The sequence below is a fragment of the Balaenoptera physalus genome (genome assembly GCF_965194825.1).
Source record: "Balaenoptera physalus genome assembly, chromosome: 19".
Classification (NCBI taxonomy): Eukaryota; Metazoa; Chordata; class Mammalia; order Artiodactyla; family Balaenopteridae; genus Balaenoptera; species Balaenoptera physalus.
In genome coordinates this window covers 41,564,217-41,582,523 of record NC_138900.1, presented here as the reverse complement: position 1 = coordinate 41,582,523, position 18,307 = coordinate 41,564,217, and positions in this window count along the sequence as shown.

Here is an 18,307-nt window from a genome sequence, read left to right as displayed (position 1 = left end):
CTTTGCAGCGTCCTGCATGGAGTATTCTAGGAAGCTACCACGAGATGGCAGCATCCGCCCACGGATGTTACAACCAGCCTAGACCGTCTCTGTAACAAGGAGCTACACGTGTTTGAGGAACCCTAGAGGGCCTGAGGCCTCACCATCTGTTTAGGGGGAGGCAGGGATGCTGGCTCGGAAAACATCTGGTAGGAGGCAGTCCTCTCCACGCCTCCACGGGTACACACACACTCCTGCCCTCATTCACTCAGAAGGTCCTGTCACAATTCTATACAGTTGTGGCCATTTTAAACACACACACACACACACACACACACACACACACATACCACTCAAGATGTCCAAGCCCAGAAAAGGTCCCTGACCCACCAAATCTCAAGGTTCAGAGGGCTCTTGCATCTGTTCCTTCCTTTCTATTTTAAACATAGACACCACTGGAGATGCAGCACATTAAATAACAATTTCAGTGTCAGGATGCACCAGCCCCCAATGTCAACCAGGTCACCCTCGGTGTGGGTTGCACTCTGCACAGCCAGGACCCGCAGGAAACCACAAACTAAGGAACCTCTAACGTCTGATGAGCACTCCCTGGTACCGTGGAGTAACTTCATTCCCTTTTTTCACTTCAGGTAACTGATTTTCAGTGTGGTTTAGTCACATCTCTATGTTCGTGTACCACCTAGTGGTAGAAGAGAGATTCAAACCCAAATTTGTCTGATTTCAAACCCCCTTTTTTCTACTATCACTTTATTGTAGTGTTTATCTACTTTATTGGCGCTTTTCCTACAATACTGGGTGGGGGGAAAAGAAAACAAGAATATCCGGCTCTCTGAAAAGATTTAGTGTCACTTGGGTTTTTTTTCTTTTTACAAATAGAATCCAATAGAATTAAACAAAGAATTTTGCCAAATGCTGAATGGAAGTTAAATTGTAGTTAAATGGAATGGAATGTGGAATTCTAGTCAACAAGAATTCTCACAGATATTGCAGAAAAAGTTTTCTGTGACCACGATAGCACCTGAAATGCCTTATCACCACATAAAATTTAAGTTCTATGAAGAATGCCACACTTGTTCTCAAAATGTTCATAAAATAAACTGTGCATTCTTTTTTTTTTTTATAAATTTATTTATTTATTTTTGGCTGTGTCGGGTCTTCGTTGCTGCGCGCGGGCTTTCTCTAGTTGTGGTGAGCGGGGGCTACTCTTCGTTGCGGTGCGTGGGCGTCTCATTGCGGCGGCTTCTCTTGTTTTGGAGCACCGGGTCTAGGTGCGCAGGCTTCAGTAGTTGTGGCACATGGGCTCAGTAGTTGTGGCTCACGGGCTCTAGAGCGCAGGCTCAGTAGTTGTGGCACACGGGCTTAGTTGCTCCGCGGCATGTGGGATCTTCCCGGACCAGGGCTCGAACCCGTGTCTCCTGCATTGGCAGGCGGATTCTTAACCGCTGCGCCACCAGGGAAGTCCCAAACTGTGCATTCTTAGTTTGAGATTAGATGTTATGTAAGTCTGACCCAGAAGACTTTTTTCTATGTTACTGCTGGCCACAGGGCCATTATAATCAGCAAATTGATATGGGCTTAAGTCACATTAATAAAAGAATAAAGTAATTATCACACTCTCCTCTGCCTTGGTCAGACCTCTCCCAATGGTGCCAAGTTCTTGTTATGACATTTTATGATAGGTTTTGTCAACCTAAAGAATGGGTTTTGATGCCAAAAGTTATTATGACATTTTAGGATGGATTTTGTTAATAAGAGAAGAGAGAGCAGGAAGGTCACGGGCTCCAGGCCAGACATCCCTGGGGTCCTCAGCTGTTTCTCCTGCCATGAACTGAGGAAGAAATGATTTAATAAGAGGGACACAGCACCTATACTCAAATATGCAGGGCATTTGTTTTCTGACTCTGGTGATCAGATGTAGGCCTCTGAACAGAAGGTACACAGATAGAGTTTATCTCATGATAGGGAAGAGTACTGTCACACCGAGTGCTGTCCCACAGTGGAATAGGTGGCCTGGGGAGGGCATCAATATCTGATGAACCAAGGAGACCCATAAGCAGAAAATCATTCCATATATGTGATGTACTGTGACAAACTCTAGACGCACAGTGGTGTTTCAGGTAGGCTTTGTCTCTGCCCTCACAGGGCCTTCACAGAGAAGACAGACCAGAAAAAAAACAAAAACAAAAACAAAAACGTATCTAGTTTTAACTATAAAGTATGAAATGTACTATAATAAGAACGAGAGGGCAAAGGAGCCCATCCAAGGGGCCCCTGCCCCTGTCTCTGAGTACAGAGAAGGATTCCCAGAGAATGAGAATATGAGACTTAAATAGTGAATGAGAATTAACTGAATAAAGAAAATAGGAGAAAGAGAAGATTTTCCCGAAAACGATGCTGCTTCCCAAATACAGTTCTCTGTGACCTCCTTCACATATGTGACCTTTATAAACACCAAGAAAAATAGCCCGTTGTTATGTTATCTATTGCTGCATAACAAGCCACCTCAATGCTTTGTGGCTTAAGACAACAACCATCTATATGCTCATGATTCTGCATCTTGGCTGAGCTCACACAGGAATGTCTCCTGGCTCTCCTGGGCTCACTCCTGTGGCTATAATCATCCAATAGCTCCACTGGGATGGACTGGCCAGATGGCCTCGGCCGGGGCACCTTGGTCCTCCTCCACAGCCTCTCACCCTCTGGAAGGCTAGACAGAGCTTCCTTACTCGGTGGTCTCAGGGCAGCATTCCAAGAGGGCAAAGGAGGACGTCTTAAGGCATCTAGGGGCCCAGGCTCTGGAACTCACATAGCATAATTTCTGCCACATTCTAGTGGTCAGAGCATGTCATAAGGCCAATTTGGATTCAAGCAATAGGGGAACAGACTCTTGCTTTTGACAGGAGGAGCTACAAAATACTGTGGCTGTTTTTCAATCTACCGTAAGTATGGTGAGAAAACCCAAAGTGGAAGGAATTAGGGAAGATTCCAGAGAAGAGATGGAGCTTGAGCTCGGTCTTAAAGGATGAGTAAGATTTTGTCGAGGAGAGCAGGAGGAGCGCATAGCATTACAATGACATGGAGGTGTCAGAGAACATAGGTGACCTGTTTGAAAAAGAACACAGGGATTGGCTCAGGGGACAAAATTGTGGGGAAAGACCCATCAGGAGAAGAGCACCATCACACCTAGCACTGTCCCACATGCATCTGGCTGCTCATGATACGATTAATAAATACTGACTGTGTCCAATCAAGGACAAGATCATGAAAGCCTCTATGGTAGATATAGGAGTTTGCCAAGAGAAAATTTTTAATCAGGGGAGTTAGGCAATGAGAATTTTCCTTGCATATCCGAAATGTCGTTTCATAGACACTGCATAAACTAGCATCCAAACTATTTTGTTCCTGTGGATCTGGTCAAGACCTTTAATCATCTGTACTTTCTGTGGCCCTTGACTTGATCATCTGTGTGAATTCTGGATCTTCGTTTTGATCATATCAATTCATTCAGAGTAGAGGAAAGATGTAATATCCTCAGCAAGCTGCAGAGACCCCATCTGACATGAAAATGGACACTGAAACAAGAGGACCATGATGAGAGCAGGTATGAAGGCATATGGCTAACATCTAATCCAACCACATTATCTCCCTCCAGTTGGATTCACACAAGATTTTTTTTTTATTTGCCTCGATCAGTAGAAAGGAGATACTTTATTGCTAAAAGGCTGGAGAGAGAAAGAAGTGAGATTGAAATTCTGGAACTAATCAACTTTGGCAAAGCCATAATAGTGGTAACTTGCAACTACAGTGGTAGATTGCCCAGGGTCACATAGATCAAATGATTTAAGCCACTAAGAACACAGAATAAACATTTGCTCATATCTGTGGTTGCTCTGTGAGCAGGAACTTACATGACTCACGATGAAAGTGTAGTCATAAAAGACCACATATTATTATTGTATGATTCCTTTTACATGAAAGGCTCAGAGGAGGCAAATCTATAAAAACAGGAAGTAGATTAATGGTTGCCTATTACTGTGAGGAGGAGTGAGGAGAAATGGAGGGTAGCTGCTAAAGGACACAGGGTTTCTTTGGGGGATGATAAAATGTTCAAAATTTGATTGTGTAACGGAGCAGGACCCTATGGGGCCTTCCTGGGACTGACCCTCCCCCCCACTCCCCCACTCCCCACCATGTGCTCTGCCTGCCTCTTTTTTTTTTTTTAATATGTATTTATTTGGCTGCACTCCATCTTAGTTGCAGCAGGGTCTTAGTTGCAGCACGCGGGATCTTTAGTTGATCTTTAGTTGCGGCATGTGGGATCTAGTTCCCTGAACAGGGATGGAACCCAGGCCCCCTGCATTGGGACCGTGGAGTCTTAGCCACTGGACCACCAGGGAAGTCCCCTGCCTGCCTCTTGTTTGTAGAAAAACTTTAGCCTCCTAGGGCTTCCCCAAGTTCCATAGAATAAATTTAATCAGAGAAGTGAGAAAATGCAGGAACAAAGGAAAGCAGTCAAGCAAGACAAAATAATAATAGTTTAGCCATTAAACAAAGTCAAGGACCTTCCGTTCCTCTTCAAGGGCTATAGATAATCTTCTGAGCCAAATCCTTTGAGCTGTTTTGCAGATACTGAAACCCCCACCAGGTGGGAGAAGTTAACTGCGTGCTGCCCACAAGCACGTAGACCCCAGACCAGCTGGAACCAAAAGGTTGATGATGTTGACTCCCTGTTACCTCACCATTAACCAATCAGAAGAATGTCCATCAACAGATCACATACCCTGCAACCCTCTCCCACACTCTATCTTTAAAAATCTTTCCCTGAAAGCCTTTTGGGGAGTTCGGGCCTTCTGAGCATTAGGTGCCTGGACCCCTTGCTTTGTAGGCCCTTCAATAAACGCTGCACTTTCCTTCACCACAACTCGGTGTCAGTAGATGGGCTTTACTGTGTGCAGCTGAGCAGACCCAAGTTTGGTTTGGTAACAATTGTGGTGACGGTTATAAAACTCTGTGAATACATTAAAACTCATTGAATTGTACACTTTAAGTGGGTGAATATATGGTATGTGAATGATATATCAATAAAGCTGTTCCAAAAAACTAAGTTAAATGAAAGAATAAACTCTCTTTTCACGCAAATCCTGTCATTTGGAGGCTGGCTGGCAACCATCCTCTAATCTAACCTTTACGCTCAGAAAGTCTTTTCAAAATCAAGGGGGGGGAGATATGGGACTTCCCTGGTGGTAAAGTGGTTAAGACTCTGCACTTCCACTGCAGGGGGCACAGGTTCGATCCCTGGTCGGGGAACTAGGATCCCACATGCTGCATGGTGTAGCCAAAAAAAACCCGAAAAAGCAAAAAACAAGAGGAGATATATTCTCAAGGCAAAAACGAGTATAATAAATATCTTCTGCTTCCTAATGGTGCCCTTTGTTTGTTTAGCCCAAAGGGAGCATCTATATAAATGCAGGTCAAGAATCCAAGAACTTGATACCTATCAGCTGGAATTTACATCATCCAATTAATCTCAATGCTGGCAAAAACTACTGTCTTGTTTTGTTTTGTGGGGAGAAGTAAAATCTCTTGGAGGTGGGAAGAATTAAGACCTGTTGACTCAATGCATTTTGTGTTAGGTTTGCCAGACAGTGATGACACGTTCCTGGGCCTAAGGTTGACTATATTTTGCTAAAATAGGAAGGAATCCCTCAGGGACACACAGGTCTGGGGCTACTTGTGCTGCAGGGTGGATTCATCACTAAATTATCTTTCTAACAAAGGCAAATTACCTCCTATGTTGTACAAGACCCCGAAGACATTAGATGAATGAATCTAATGTCCAGCCAAGACTTGAGCTGAGAGTCAGCAGGATGGCACCTGCCAGAGGAGCCTCTTGGGTGGTCTACACAGACAAAGGTGAGCATTGACAACCGTGATCACATGTACCCCTTGGGAGGGCTTTCACACACCATGGTCTTATGTGATACTCTTCTCAGTCATTGCCAGGAATGATTTTAACTACATTTATCTGCATATGAGGAAACTAATGTTCAGAAACATCAGAATCATATAGTGGACAGGGCTTAGCTTTTGTAGACATAGAGCTCTTCGTTCAAATGCCTTAAATACAACGTATTAGCCCAATGACTTTTGGCAAGTTTTTACACCTGAGTTTCAGTCGCCTCATCTTTATAGTGATGATGATAATGCCTCTCTCATAGGCTTGTAAGAACTAGAGGAGAATTTATTCACACAAGCACATACACACATATGCACATATACACATACATGCACATGCACACACATACATACACACAGAATGCCTGGCACTTCTAAAGAGTTTAGCAAGTGGTTATTAAACTGTGGCCTCTGGAGTCTAACCCCTTGGGTTAAAATGCCAGGCCTGCTATTTGCCAAAGCTAACAAATGCAAGAAGCTTGGCTTCTCTGTGCCACATTTTCTTATCTGTAAAATGGGGACAGTAATAGCAGCTGACCCACAAGTTTGTTGTAAAATTTTAAGATGATAAAAGCATATAAAGTCCATAATAAATAGTCAATAAATGATGGACACAAAGAGGATAATGATTAAAACTAATGATTACCTTAACTCTGAAACAATTTGTTCAGGGTCACATAACAGGTAAGGTGAAAGTGGGCTCCAATTCTAGGTCTTCTGACTTTAAATACTGATATTTTTCCATTACTAGAGAAGACCACAAAGTCAAGAGAAAGGGTGTGAAATATTTTCAGATCCCAAAGGGTCTTCAGTGGCAGAAAGGACGTCAGCAACATATAAGAAACAATAAACTCTTCTTAAAAAACAGAGTAGAGGGGAACACTTCCTAACTCATTGGATAAGACCAATATTGTTGCAGTGATTCCAAAACTAGATAAAGACATGACAGAAAAAGAAAACTACAGACCAATCTCTTTTATGAATATGGACACAAAATCCTCAACAAAATACTAGCGAAGTGAATCCAACAGCATATAAAAATAACTGTATACACTATAACCAAGTGAGATTTATCCCAGGAATATAAGATCAGTTTAGGATACAAAAACCAATCAAAATTATATACCATATATAGAATAAAAACAAAAACCACATGACCATCTCAATAGATACATAAAAATCATTTGAAAATTCCAACACCCTTTCATGATAAAAACATTCAACAAACCAGGAATAGAAGGGAACTTACTTCTTCAACCTGATAAAGGACATCTGTGAAAAACCCATAGCCAATATCATACTTAATGTTGAAAGACTGAATGTTTTTCCCCTAAGATCAAGAACAAGACAAGAATGTCCACTTATATTCAACATTGTACTGGAGGTACAACATTGTACCAGGGCAATTAGGCAAGGAAAAGAAATAAAGACATCCAGATCAGAAAGGAAGAAGTAAAATTATCTCTGTTTGCAGATAACATGATCTTATATATAGAAAACCCCAAAGAATCTACTTAAAAACTATGAGCTAATAAACAAGTTCAGCAAGTTGAAGGAAACAAGATCAAGATATAAAAAGTAGTTGTATTTCTATACACTAGCAGTAAACAATCCAAAAATAAAATTAAGAAAAAAATTCTACTTGTAATAGCATCCAAAAGAATAAAATACTTAGCAATAAATTTAACCGAATAAGTGCAACACCTATACACTGAAAACTACAAGACATTGTTGAAATTTAAGATCTAAATAAACAGAAAGAAATCGCATGTTCCTGGATTAGGAGACTCAATATTGTTCAGAGAGCAATATTCCCCAAACTGATCTACCTGTTCAACACAAGCCCTGCCAAAATTTCAGCTGGCTTCTTTGCAGCAATTGACAAGCTGATCCTAAAATTCATATGGAAATTTAAGGCACCTAGAATCCCCAAAACAATCTTGAAAAAGAACAAAGTTGGACTTTTTAAGGACTCACACTTAATTTCAAAACTTACTTCTAAACCGCAGTAATAGAGACAGTAATGAAACAGGAGGGAAGGGGGCAGGGCACAGCCTTTAAAAGACTGACATAGCCCAAGGACACGACATAAACCGATTAGACCAAACAGGTCCAAAATGGTGGACGAGTCGACTTCCACTAGACCTTGAGTCTCAGGATAGCTCATTGTAACACACCAGCAAGCTAAATGACACATCCACAGGTGCCATGACAATTCCAAGACCTACCATAAAGGTCAAAAAGTGGCCCAATTTCTGGAAATTCCCACCCCTTCCCCAAAATAGCTGGAATACTCCTCCCACTCATTAGCCTATGAAATTACCCACCCCTATAAAAACTGACAACCCCATACCCTGGGGCTGCACTGGCCTTCTGTGATGGCCCACACTCTGTCTGTGGAGCGTGTTTCTCTCTAAATAAATCCACTTCTTACCTATCACTTTGTCTCTCACTGAATTCTTTCTGTGATGAGACATCAAGAACCTGAGCTTCATTAAGTCCTGAGACCAGGTGTGTGATCTCAGTGAAAAGACTTTGGGTTCAGGGACTTCCCTGGTGGCTCAGTGGTTAAGAATCTGCCTGCCAGCCACTATGGAGAACAGTATGGAGGTTCCTTAAAAAACTAAAAATAGAATTACCATATGATCCAGCAATCCCACTACTGGGCATATACCCAGAGAAAACCATAATTCAAAAAGACACATGCCAAAAAAAAAAGACACACGCACCCCAACGTTCATTGCAGCACTATTTACAATAGCCAGGTCATGGAAGCAACCTAAATGCCCATCAACAGACAAATGGATAAAGAAGATGTGGTACATATATACAATGGAATATTACTCAGCCATAAAAAGGAACGAAATTGGGTCATTTATAGAGATGTGGATGAATCTAGAGACTGTCATACAGAGTGAAGTAAGTCAGAAAGAAAAAAACAAATATCACATATTAACGCATATATGTGGAACCTAGAAAAATGGTACAGATGAACCGGTTTGCAGGGCAGAAATTGAGACACAGATGTAGAGAACAAACGTATGGACACCAAGGGGGGGAAAGTGGCGGCAGCGGGGTGGGGGGCGTGGTGGTGGTGTGATGAATTGGGAGATTGGGATTGACATGTATACACTGATGTGTATAAAATGGATGACTAATAAGAACCTGCTGTATAAAAAAAAAATTAAATTAAAAAAAAAAAAGAATCTGCCTGCCAACGCAGGGGGCATGGGTTCGAGCCCTGGTCCAGGAAGATCCCACATGTCATGGAGCAACTAAGCCTGTGTGTCACAACTACTGAGCCTGCGCTCTAGAGCCCATGAGCCACAACTACTGAGCCCATGTGCTGCAACTACTGAAGCCTGTGCTCTGCAACAAGAGAAGCCACCGCAACAAGAAGCCCGTGCACTGCAATGAAGAGTAGCCCCAGCTCACTGCAACTAGAGAAAGCCTGCACGTAGCAACGAAGACCCAAAGCAGCCAAAAATAAATAAAATTTAAAAAGAAAAGACTGTGGGTTCAAGTTCCAATCTGAGTTGCATGCTTTCAGTGAGGTACTGACATAAAGACAGACATATAGATCAATGGAATAGAATTAAGAGTCCAGAAATAAATCCATACATCTATGGTCAATTGTTCTTTCAACAAGGATGCCAAGACCATTCAGTGGGGAAAGAATAGTCTTTTCAGCAAATGATGCTGGAACATCTGGATAGCCACATGCTGAAGAATGAAGTTGGACCCTTACCACATACCATATACAAAAATTAACTCAAAATGGATCAAAGGCCTAAATGTAAGAGCCAAGATCATAAAACTCTTAAAAGAAAACATAAGGCCAGCATGGGAGGTCTTCCTTATGGCTAGAATGGGAGCTCTCAGGCTTTGACCAGGTTTACAATGGAGCTATGTTACAAGACCAATGCAGTCTATTTTGTGCAGGATAGTTGTGCAAAAACTGTGTTGGTCATGTGACTGAGTCACAGAGCTATTGCAGCTGGTTGTGTATGGCAGGAATCATTTTCAACTCACTTTTGATAGAGGGTTTTCTGCCATGATCACAAGGCACTCATATACCTTGTTCCCTCCCTTTTTCCCTATCATTATCTATTTTCAGGAAAGTATATAAAGGTGGTCATTTATATCTTAACCTTCACCTAGGTCATTCATTCATCCATTCATTTATTTATTTTCCTAGTGCTTTCAATAGCCCAAGGTCAAATAATTTGCATATTAAGCTTCAATTTCCTTATCTTTGTTAGGAGATAAGTCTCCCCAGATTTCTCACTTTCTGCAAGGTCTGGGCCTTCTAAGCAAGATATGTTTGAATGGCAAACAGCTTTGGAAGCTAGAGACATGTATCTCATGAGATATTTGGAGATTATCTCTCTGGAGATATCACAAGGTAATAAAGATAAGACTTTTCCTTCCTCTCCCCCAGTGGAAACTTGCTTACATTCCATAAGTAATCTCTCTCTCCACAGGGGAAGATGGACAGATCACCAGTTTCCTAATTTCAGGGTTCCTCTCCTATGGGGCACCCCTCTGCATGAGCAGGTAACCTCCAGCCTTCATCACCTTTCCCCATGGAGCGTGGGGCAAGGAGAAACACTGCCCTGGTAGCTGTTTTGGCTGTGAGTACTAAATCATCTGTGTCTCTGACCCAGGGGTCTCATGTCTGCTGTAAGTATATAAAAACTGTAACAGGCTAACTCATAAGCTTACAAGTAAGGTAAAATCCCAGACTTTTCTCAATTTCTGACTTAAAATTTTGTAAAATGGATAATACCAGAACCAACACTTTAGAGTTTTCATCAAGACCATATGAAATAATGCATGTAAACACTTAGCTATTATTAGTCAGTCACTGTGCCTTACTATATTTATTAATTATTCTACTGGAGACACAAAATTAAGTACTAGGGACACAGTAGGAAGCAATAAAGGGATTTGCTTCTTAGATTTCTGTCTGAAAACCTGAGTTCGAGTCCTGGTTATGCATTAACCAGTTTTGTGACCTAGGACAGTCACGAGAGCCTTTGTATTCTCATTTGTAAAATTAGAATATTGGAAGAGGTCAACATGTAAAAGATTTATTCCAAGGAACATTAGACTCATGAGATTATTCTTGGGGGAATAAAAGTGTTCCATGGACACAAAAGTCAGGGAAACTTTGCATCTTATATATCTCCTCTAGAAATCTATAATGCATACAGTAAAAACTCTGAGAAGCCCCCAGAAAGGAAACCTGTTTGATTTGAATGAAGCCACAGTTTCCAAAAGTCATTTGACCACAGGACCCTTTTTCCTCATGACAGCAAATTAGCATCCCATGGATCATATCGTAGGAAATACTGAACTAGGTGATCTAAGTTTCTCCAATGTTAACAATCTTCTGTCTCTCTGCCATCATTACCTACATCTAATGTTTCTTTCTGTAATTTCAGACTCAGGTGTGAGTGGGGATGGTCTTCTTGTTGACAGGGGCCACATCTGTCGCTTCTAAGTCACAGGGCATAAGCAACTGACAGCTCAGTATTGACACAGAGCCACACCAGTAAAATATACACCCATCAGCAAGTGCACAAAAACAATGATATTAGAAGTTTGTAAACGAGCTTCCCAACATACTTATTGCCACCAACACCCTGTTTTCCACTGTTCCTGGGAAGCCTTTCCTTTAATAATCAGATGGAAAGAAAAGCTTGGAACCAGAAGGCTTTTTTTTTTTTTTCTGCCTTCTAAATAGCTAAACCCAGTAAGAGTAATGGTCTAGAACCTGGAAGATTTGGATTCTAATCCTGCCAACCCATGAACTCACTTTTGATTTGAAGCAAGTCATCTTCCATATCGAATCCTGCATTTTCCATCTGGAAAGTGAGGGAGTTAAGTGAGGTGGTCCCTGTGTTCTCACCCAGTTTGAGAATGTTGTCTCATTCTGAGTAAATGGCATCTAAAGGCAGTTTTGATCCAGCAACTCCTGGTTTGGCCGTATAGCCTTCGGTAGTGTCCATCTGGCGCAATGGAGTGTGTAGCAACCTCTCTACCCTCCAACAAGCAATAGCTGGAGATGGGAACATCTCAAGCCCATCTGGGTCTTTTCAAGGAGGCAACACCACACCCCTCATGGTCAGTGCCCACACTGAGGTTACCCTCACTCTTTGGGACACGCTCTCTCCAGCTTTGGGGACAATCTGTGTCCACTGAATCAATGGCTTGGACTATTGCGATCCTCATATTTTTTCTTTTTTAATAATTAAAAAATCAACAAGAACCCTCACTTAAGTTATGCTAAGGGGTTTACTTCAACCCACAAAATCTATGAGAGCTATACCTGGGCCTGGAAGTGGAGCCAGACACAATAGCTTAGATTAAGGCAGGAGAATAGCTTCAAGTGTGAAGTTAAAGTTTGTTCTGTGTGTGTGTGTGTGTGTGTGTGTGTGTGTGTGTGTGTGTGTGTGTGTGTGTGTGTGTGTGTGTGCGCGCGCCTGTCATGATTCAAGCATAACTTAGCTGGGAGAACTAAGTGCTGTGAATGTGCACACTGTCTTCTATTTTTCCAAACTGTGCTTAGGAGAAGCTCAAATCCTGTTAACTATTGAGCACAGGGAACATCTCCCCAGTGCAGCCGCTAGCCTTGGCTTTGAGGTTGCTGACTGCACCCCTCTCCCTGCCCTTCCTGTTGTCAGCTGAGTGAGGTCTGGGGCTTCTCTGAATCTCCTCACCTGGTCAGAACCACACAGTTGCAGGAAGAGGAACACTGAAGACTTCGTTGGCTCTGACTTTACCTATCTGTGACCTTGAGCCAGGCATGTGACTCTATGGGTCTCAGATACTTTCTTCTTCTGTACAAAAGGTCTGATAACCCTGCCATGAAAACATCAGGCTGCTGGTGGGACATCTCTTGCCCCTTCCCAATTTGTGCTGTAATATCTGAGACCACCTTGACTTTGTCTGACTATCTGCACCTCGTTCTCTGATGTCTTCCAGTCTTGACAAGTGCTGTTCTTTCATCCTGGTAACATCCTTCCTTTTCTGCTTAATAAACTTGTATTCATTCTTCTAGGATCAAGTCAAGTGTTTCCTCCTCCAGGTGTTTTTTTTACATACATTTTTTAAATTTAAGTATAGTTGATTTACAATATTAATATTAGATTCAGGTGTACAACACTGTGATACAATATTTTTATACTCCATTTAAATTACAAAAGAATGGATATATTTCCCTGTGCTGTACAACATATCCTTATTGCTTATTTATTTTATACATAATAGTTTATACCTCTTAATCCCCACCGCTATCTTTCCCCTCTCCCTTCACTCTTCCCACTTGTAACCATTAGTTTGTTCTCTGTATCTGTGAGTCTGTTTCTGTTTTGTTATATACGTTCGTTTTATTTTCTTAGATTCCACATATAAGTGATAATATAGAGTATTTGTCATTCTCTGACTTATTTCACTAACCATAATACCCTCTAGTTCCATCCACATTGTTGCAAATGGCAGAATTTCATTCTTTTTATGACTGAATAATATTCTAGTATATAAATACCGCATCTTGTTTATCCATTCATCGGTTGATGGACGCTTAGGTTGCTTCCATATTTTGGCTATTGTAAATAATGTTTCTATGAACATTGAGGTGCATGTATCTTTTCGAATTTGTTTTCGTTTCTTCGTTTTCTTTCAATTCCAGCAGCAGAATTGCTGGATCATATGGTAGCTCTATTTTTAGTTTTTTAAGGAACCTCCATACTGTTTTCCATAATGGCTACACCATTTTACAATCCTACCAACAGTGTACTAGGGTTCCCTTTTCTCCACATCCAACACCATTTGTTATTTGTAGACTTTTTGATGATAGCCATTCTGACAGGTGTGAAATGATATCTCACTGTGGTTTTGGTTTCCATTTATCTAATGATTAGTGATGTTGAGCATTTTCTCACGTGCTTATTGGCCATCTGCATATCTTCTCTGGAAAACCCAGGCGGTTTTTCTTGACATCCCAGGTTGGGTGTCTCTGTTCTGCACTCCTCTGGCAGTGGCATCTGCATTTGCATTTATCCTTAGAGAACCCCGGTTCACAGTTCTGCCCTTCAAGATGCTCAGTCTTATGGCAGATGCTGCATATTCTTTTATAATTGCCCTTTTTTGCAATGTCCTCCTAGGGTGGTGATATGTTTTAGAAGGATCCTGCTAGCTGCTGTAAGGGGAATTTCTTGAGGGGCAAGACGGAGTCCAACAGTCCAGTGAGAGGAGGGGTTTCTGGTGTGACCCAGGAGAGGACTATGATGATGTGACCACGTGGATGAGAGGCAGGTGGCTTCTACTTCCTGTGGTAACGAGAGCTGGGCCTGAATCTCAGCTCAGCCCCTCCCTGGCTAGAGACTTTGGGCACCAACTTCCTGGCATCATTGTTAGGAATAAATGAGGGAACAAATGTTTAGTAGTAGTAGTATTAGCAGTATTCCAGACATATTCTGGAGGTCAACTGGGGAGTATGGGAGGTGATGGAGAGCTGGATCAAGAATGACTCTTGGATTTCTGGAAATGGGTAGGTAAGTCAGACATGACTCAACACTGAGCATGTCAGGTCATGATGGGAGGGCATATTTGGGATCTGTGGGTGGAATAAGTTCAGGCCTTCACATCTCAGCCCTGGCTCGCGCTGAATCCTGGTCCTCACCCCCATGGGCAGGGCAGGGTGGGTCTAGCATAGGCAGCCAGAGGGACAGAACTGATTAGAAAAAACAACAGGCCAACTATCTGAAAGGCTAGACCCTATCAAAGGTGCTCTGTGTGGCCCTGGGTAAGTCACCTTACTGGCTGGGGCCTGAGCTCACACATATGTGAATGAGGGAGGCAACTGGGCCCAGCCCTGGCCTCCCAGACACCGAGCCGTGAAGTCCAGACGACAATGAGGTTGAAACACCTCCTCTTCCTTCAAGATCCACTCACGTGTCACCTCCTCCTTGTCACCTCTCCCGGTTCCCCAGCCAGAAGCAACCCCTCTCCACTCTGGGCTCCTAGAACCTCCACACTATGGGCACGCACTTCCTTACACCCACCTCACAGCTCCCGCACAAAATGGCACACACAGGCCACGCACTGCCATGTCTGCTCCTCCTCCCTGCAAGTGGTCAGCATAAGCCCAGGGCTGGTCCAGAACCCAGAGCTAGTCATGCTCCTAGCGGACAGGGGAATTAGGGTCCTTCAGGTGAAGCGTCTGAGTGTGAAGCACACCACAGGGAACACAGGGACATCAAGACACATCCAGGGGTTGCACACGGGGAGCCACAGATGGACAACATTAACAGGATTTTTAAAAGTCATTTATTAAAATCCTTAGTTATCAGGTGGAGGTGGGTGGCTTTTCCAGAGTAATTTTACACACACAGATAAGTGTTTGGAGACATTCTGTGAGCCAGTGGGAGAGGTTTCCAGAGGGTCCACCAGCCAAAGACCAGTACATTCTGTGGCGGCTCTGAAGATGCTCTCTGACCATGAGAGGGGGCAGAGACACCAGAAACTAACCCTCCCCCCACTCCGTCTCCTGCTAGCAGGAGTGCCTGCACTCAGGCCTCCCCCAAGCTCTTTTTCCAAGGCTGTGCATTTCCCTAGGGCAGGCTGGGCATGGAGGACTAGGGTTGAGGGGATATAAAAGGCCCCAGTCAGTCCAAAGAAAGGGCTGCTTCTTCAGATGAGGTGGCCCTCAGCCAGCACCATCCCCTCCCCACCCAAGGCCACTAAGGCAGCCCAGCATCCCCTACCCTGGGCTCAGGTGGCCTCTTCTGTCCTCTTCAGGAAGCATGCAAACAGGGCACACCTAGACACCTGCACAGTCACACCCCACTCACTGACTTCCACATGTGCACACAAATGCAAGACACGACAAGGTCACACTCAAACAGTCACCCCAAGTGCACATGAACATTCTCCATAGACTCCAAAGATAGGCATACAGCTACTCATACACACATGTGCACACACACACACACACACACACACACACTATGTACACGCGGGCCCGTCATAAGTACTCTCTCCTTATATAATTTATATAAATATCTACATAGTAGCTGCTGGGGGCTGCTGCTCAGATCCCCTGAACCCATTCACTTGCCAGGCAAGGTCACGCAGCAGGACAGAGAGTCAATGCACAGGTACAAAAGCCAGGCCCCCTCGCCCTGGTTCAGGACCACTCTTCAGGGCCGTTATCGCTTCAGAGCCTTTGTTCTTGCTGCAACACAGCTCCTCCCTCTATCCAGTCCTGCTTCAGTCATTCCCCCAGGTGGTGATGGCCAGAGTGCTCCCCTGAAAAGTATAAGTCTGTGCTGAGCTCTCTTTCCTTAAGGGTCTTCAGTCCCCTGGCCTGGAAGAGACTACATCTTTTCTACCTGCTACCTGAGGTTGACCCGCAGCACCAAATCCACAGCCTGGGCTTGGAGCAAAAGCCCCAAGATGATTCCTGCACAGGCCACCAAAGAGCTGACTCCAGGCTGGGAACAGATCAGGGGATCCTCCTAGTTATCTGCATTTGGTACTGAAATTGGTAAAAGGAATTTAGCCTCTATCTGTGCTTTTGTTCCTAGTCTCAAACCATAGTTGGCTATGTGACCTTAGGGAATACTTCCCTCCTTTGGCCTCAGATTCTCCATATATATAGTGGGAAGTCTGGAGTTTGGGACACAGGCTTCCTGTGACATCTATAAAGGGCTGCAAGGCATGGTTTAGATCTACGCTGCTCCAATGTGGTCCACTGGTCAGCAGCACTGGCCTCATCTGGCAACTTATTAGAAAAGCAGAATCGCAAGCCCGACTCAAGATCTGCTGAATCATAATCTGCATTTTCACAAGACCCCTGGGTGGTTCCGACGCACATTACAGTGTGAGAAGCACTGTCCTGAATAAGCTCTGAAAGCCCTTTCTGTTTCTAGAGTTCTATGATACACTACTTCACCAGGATTGGGATGGAGGGTGTGGGCCTTTGGGTTGAGAGGGGTTATTGATTTGCCAGCGAAGTTCTGTCTTTATTGATCCCTGGTGACCAGACAGCTCAATTCCAGTCAGCTTTCATGACTCCAGCAGAATTCCCAGCTGTGGTAAGAGTAATTTTAAAAATAATAATACAAACGATGATGAAGGTTGAGTACGGTGAAGAACGGACTTCTCTGTGACTCAGGACCTCCTCACTATTAGACATTCCTGCCCCCTTTCACCCAGGAGAATCCAATGAACATCTGGATCTACCTGGAGCCCTGGGGGCTGACTTTTCCGAGCTCATCCGGGAAACATTTCCTCTGGGTCTGACTGAGGGTGACCAGGAAATGGGAAAAAGGCCTGGAGAAGCTCCAGACCCCGTGGAACAGAGCATGATATCTAGTCATTTCCAACTGCTGGAACCCAGAGCCTGTGAATGTCTGAACCCAAACATTGCCCCGATTGCCTAGTCCAGGGGCTTGCACGTAGTTAGTTAAAACTGTTTTCTTAAAAAAAAAAACAACTGATGGACCTTACACATATACATATGAGTGCTTACTTGGAAGTTCATATGTAAAATATAGAGAAGTATAGACATCATGTTTGACTTTAGGGCAGGGGTGGCTGCCAGAGGCTCTCTGACTGCAGTGGCAAGTGGACGGCTTAAAGGATCAGCAGCTACTAATTGGCAGATTAGGACCGAAACCTGAAATGCAGGATTCGAGAATGCAAGTCATCAACAGTAGGATTAGGGGTAGGCGGTGGAAGGGTGAAAAAACCCCGGGAAATGGCCAGAAGGGGTGATCAGTCAGAAGGGGGAAGCTGACCAGCCACTGCCTTCCCCTGGAGGGAGAGTCAGAAGATGGAGAGCCACCCTGAGCCCTGACTGTGATGAGAAGAAAGACAGGAAACGGTGGGGGCAGAAGGGACAGTGAAGAGGGGCACAGGCCGTGCTTTCTCCCTCCTCCATCTCCCACATGTGAAATATTGTACGTCCTGCAAAGTTCAGATCAAAGGCCATCTCCTCCACGAAGGCCTCCCCGATTTCCACAGCTGGCACCGAGTCCTCCCTCCTGTGCCCTCCCACGGTTCTCTCCCCTCCATCTGATCTTTGCCACATTCTGCCTCCTCCTATTATGGCTCCCTTAAAAGGTAGCTAGTGTGTACCTTTTGCACTTGATTTTTTTGCCCCTTCCTTTAGACTCCTGCCTGGAATGGAGACATGACGGCTCAAGTTGCAGCTCCCATCTTGGACCACTGGGTGAGGGGTACACCTTAGTGAGGATGGAGGCACAAGCTGGGTCCCTGAGGACTTTGTGGGGCAGAAATGCCACGCCAGCCCTTGACTGCCCATCTCCATATTTTTATG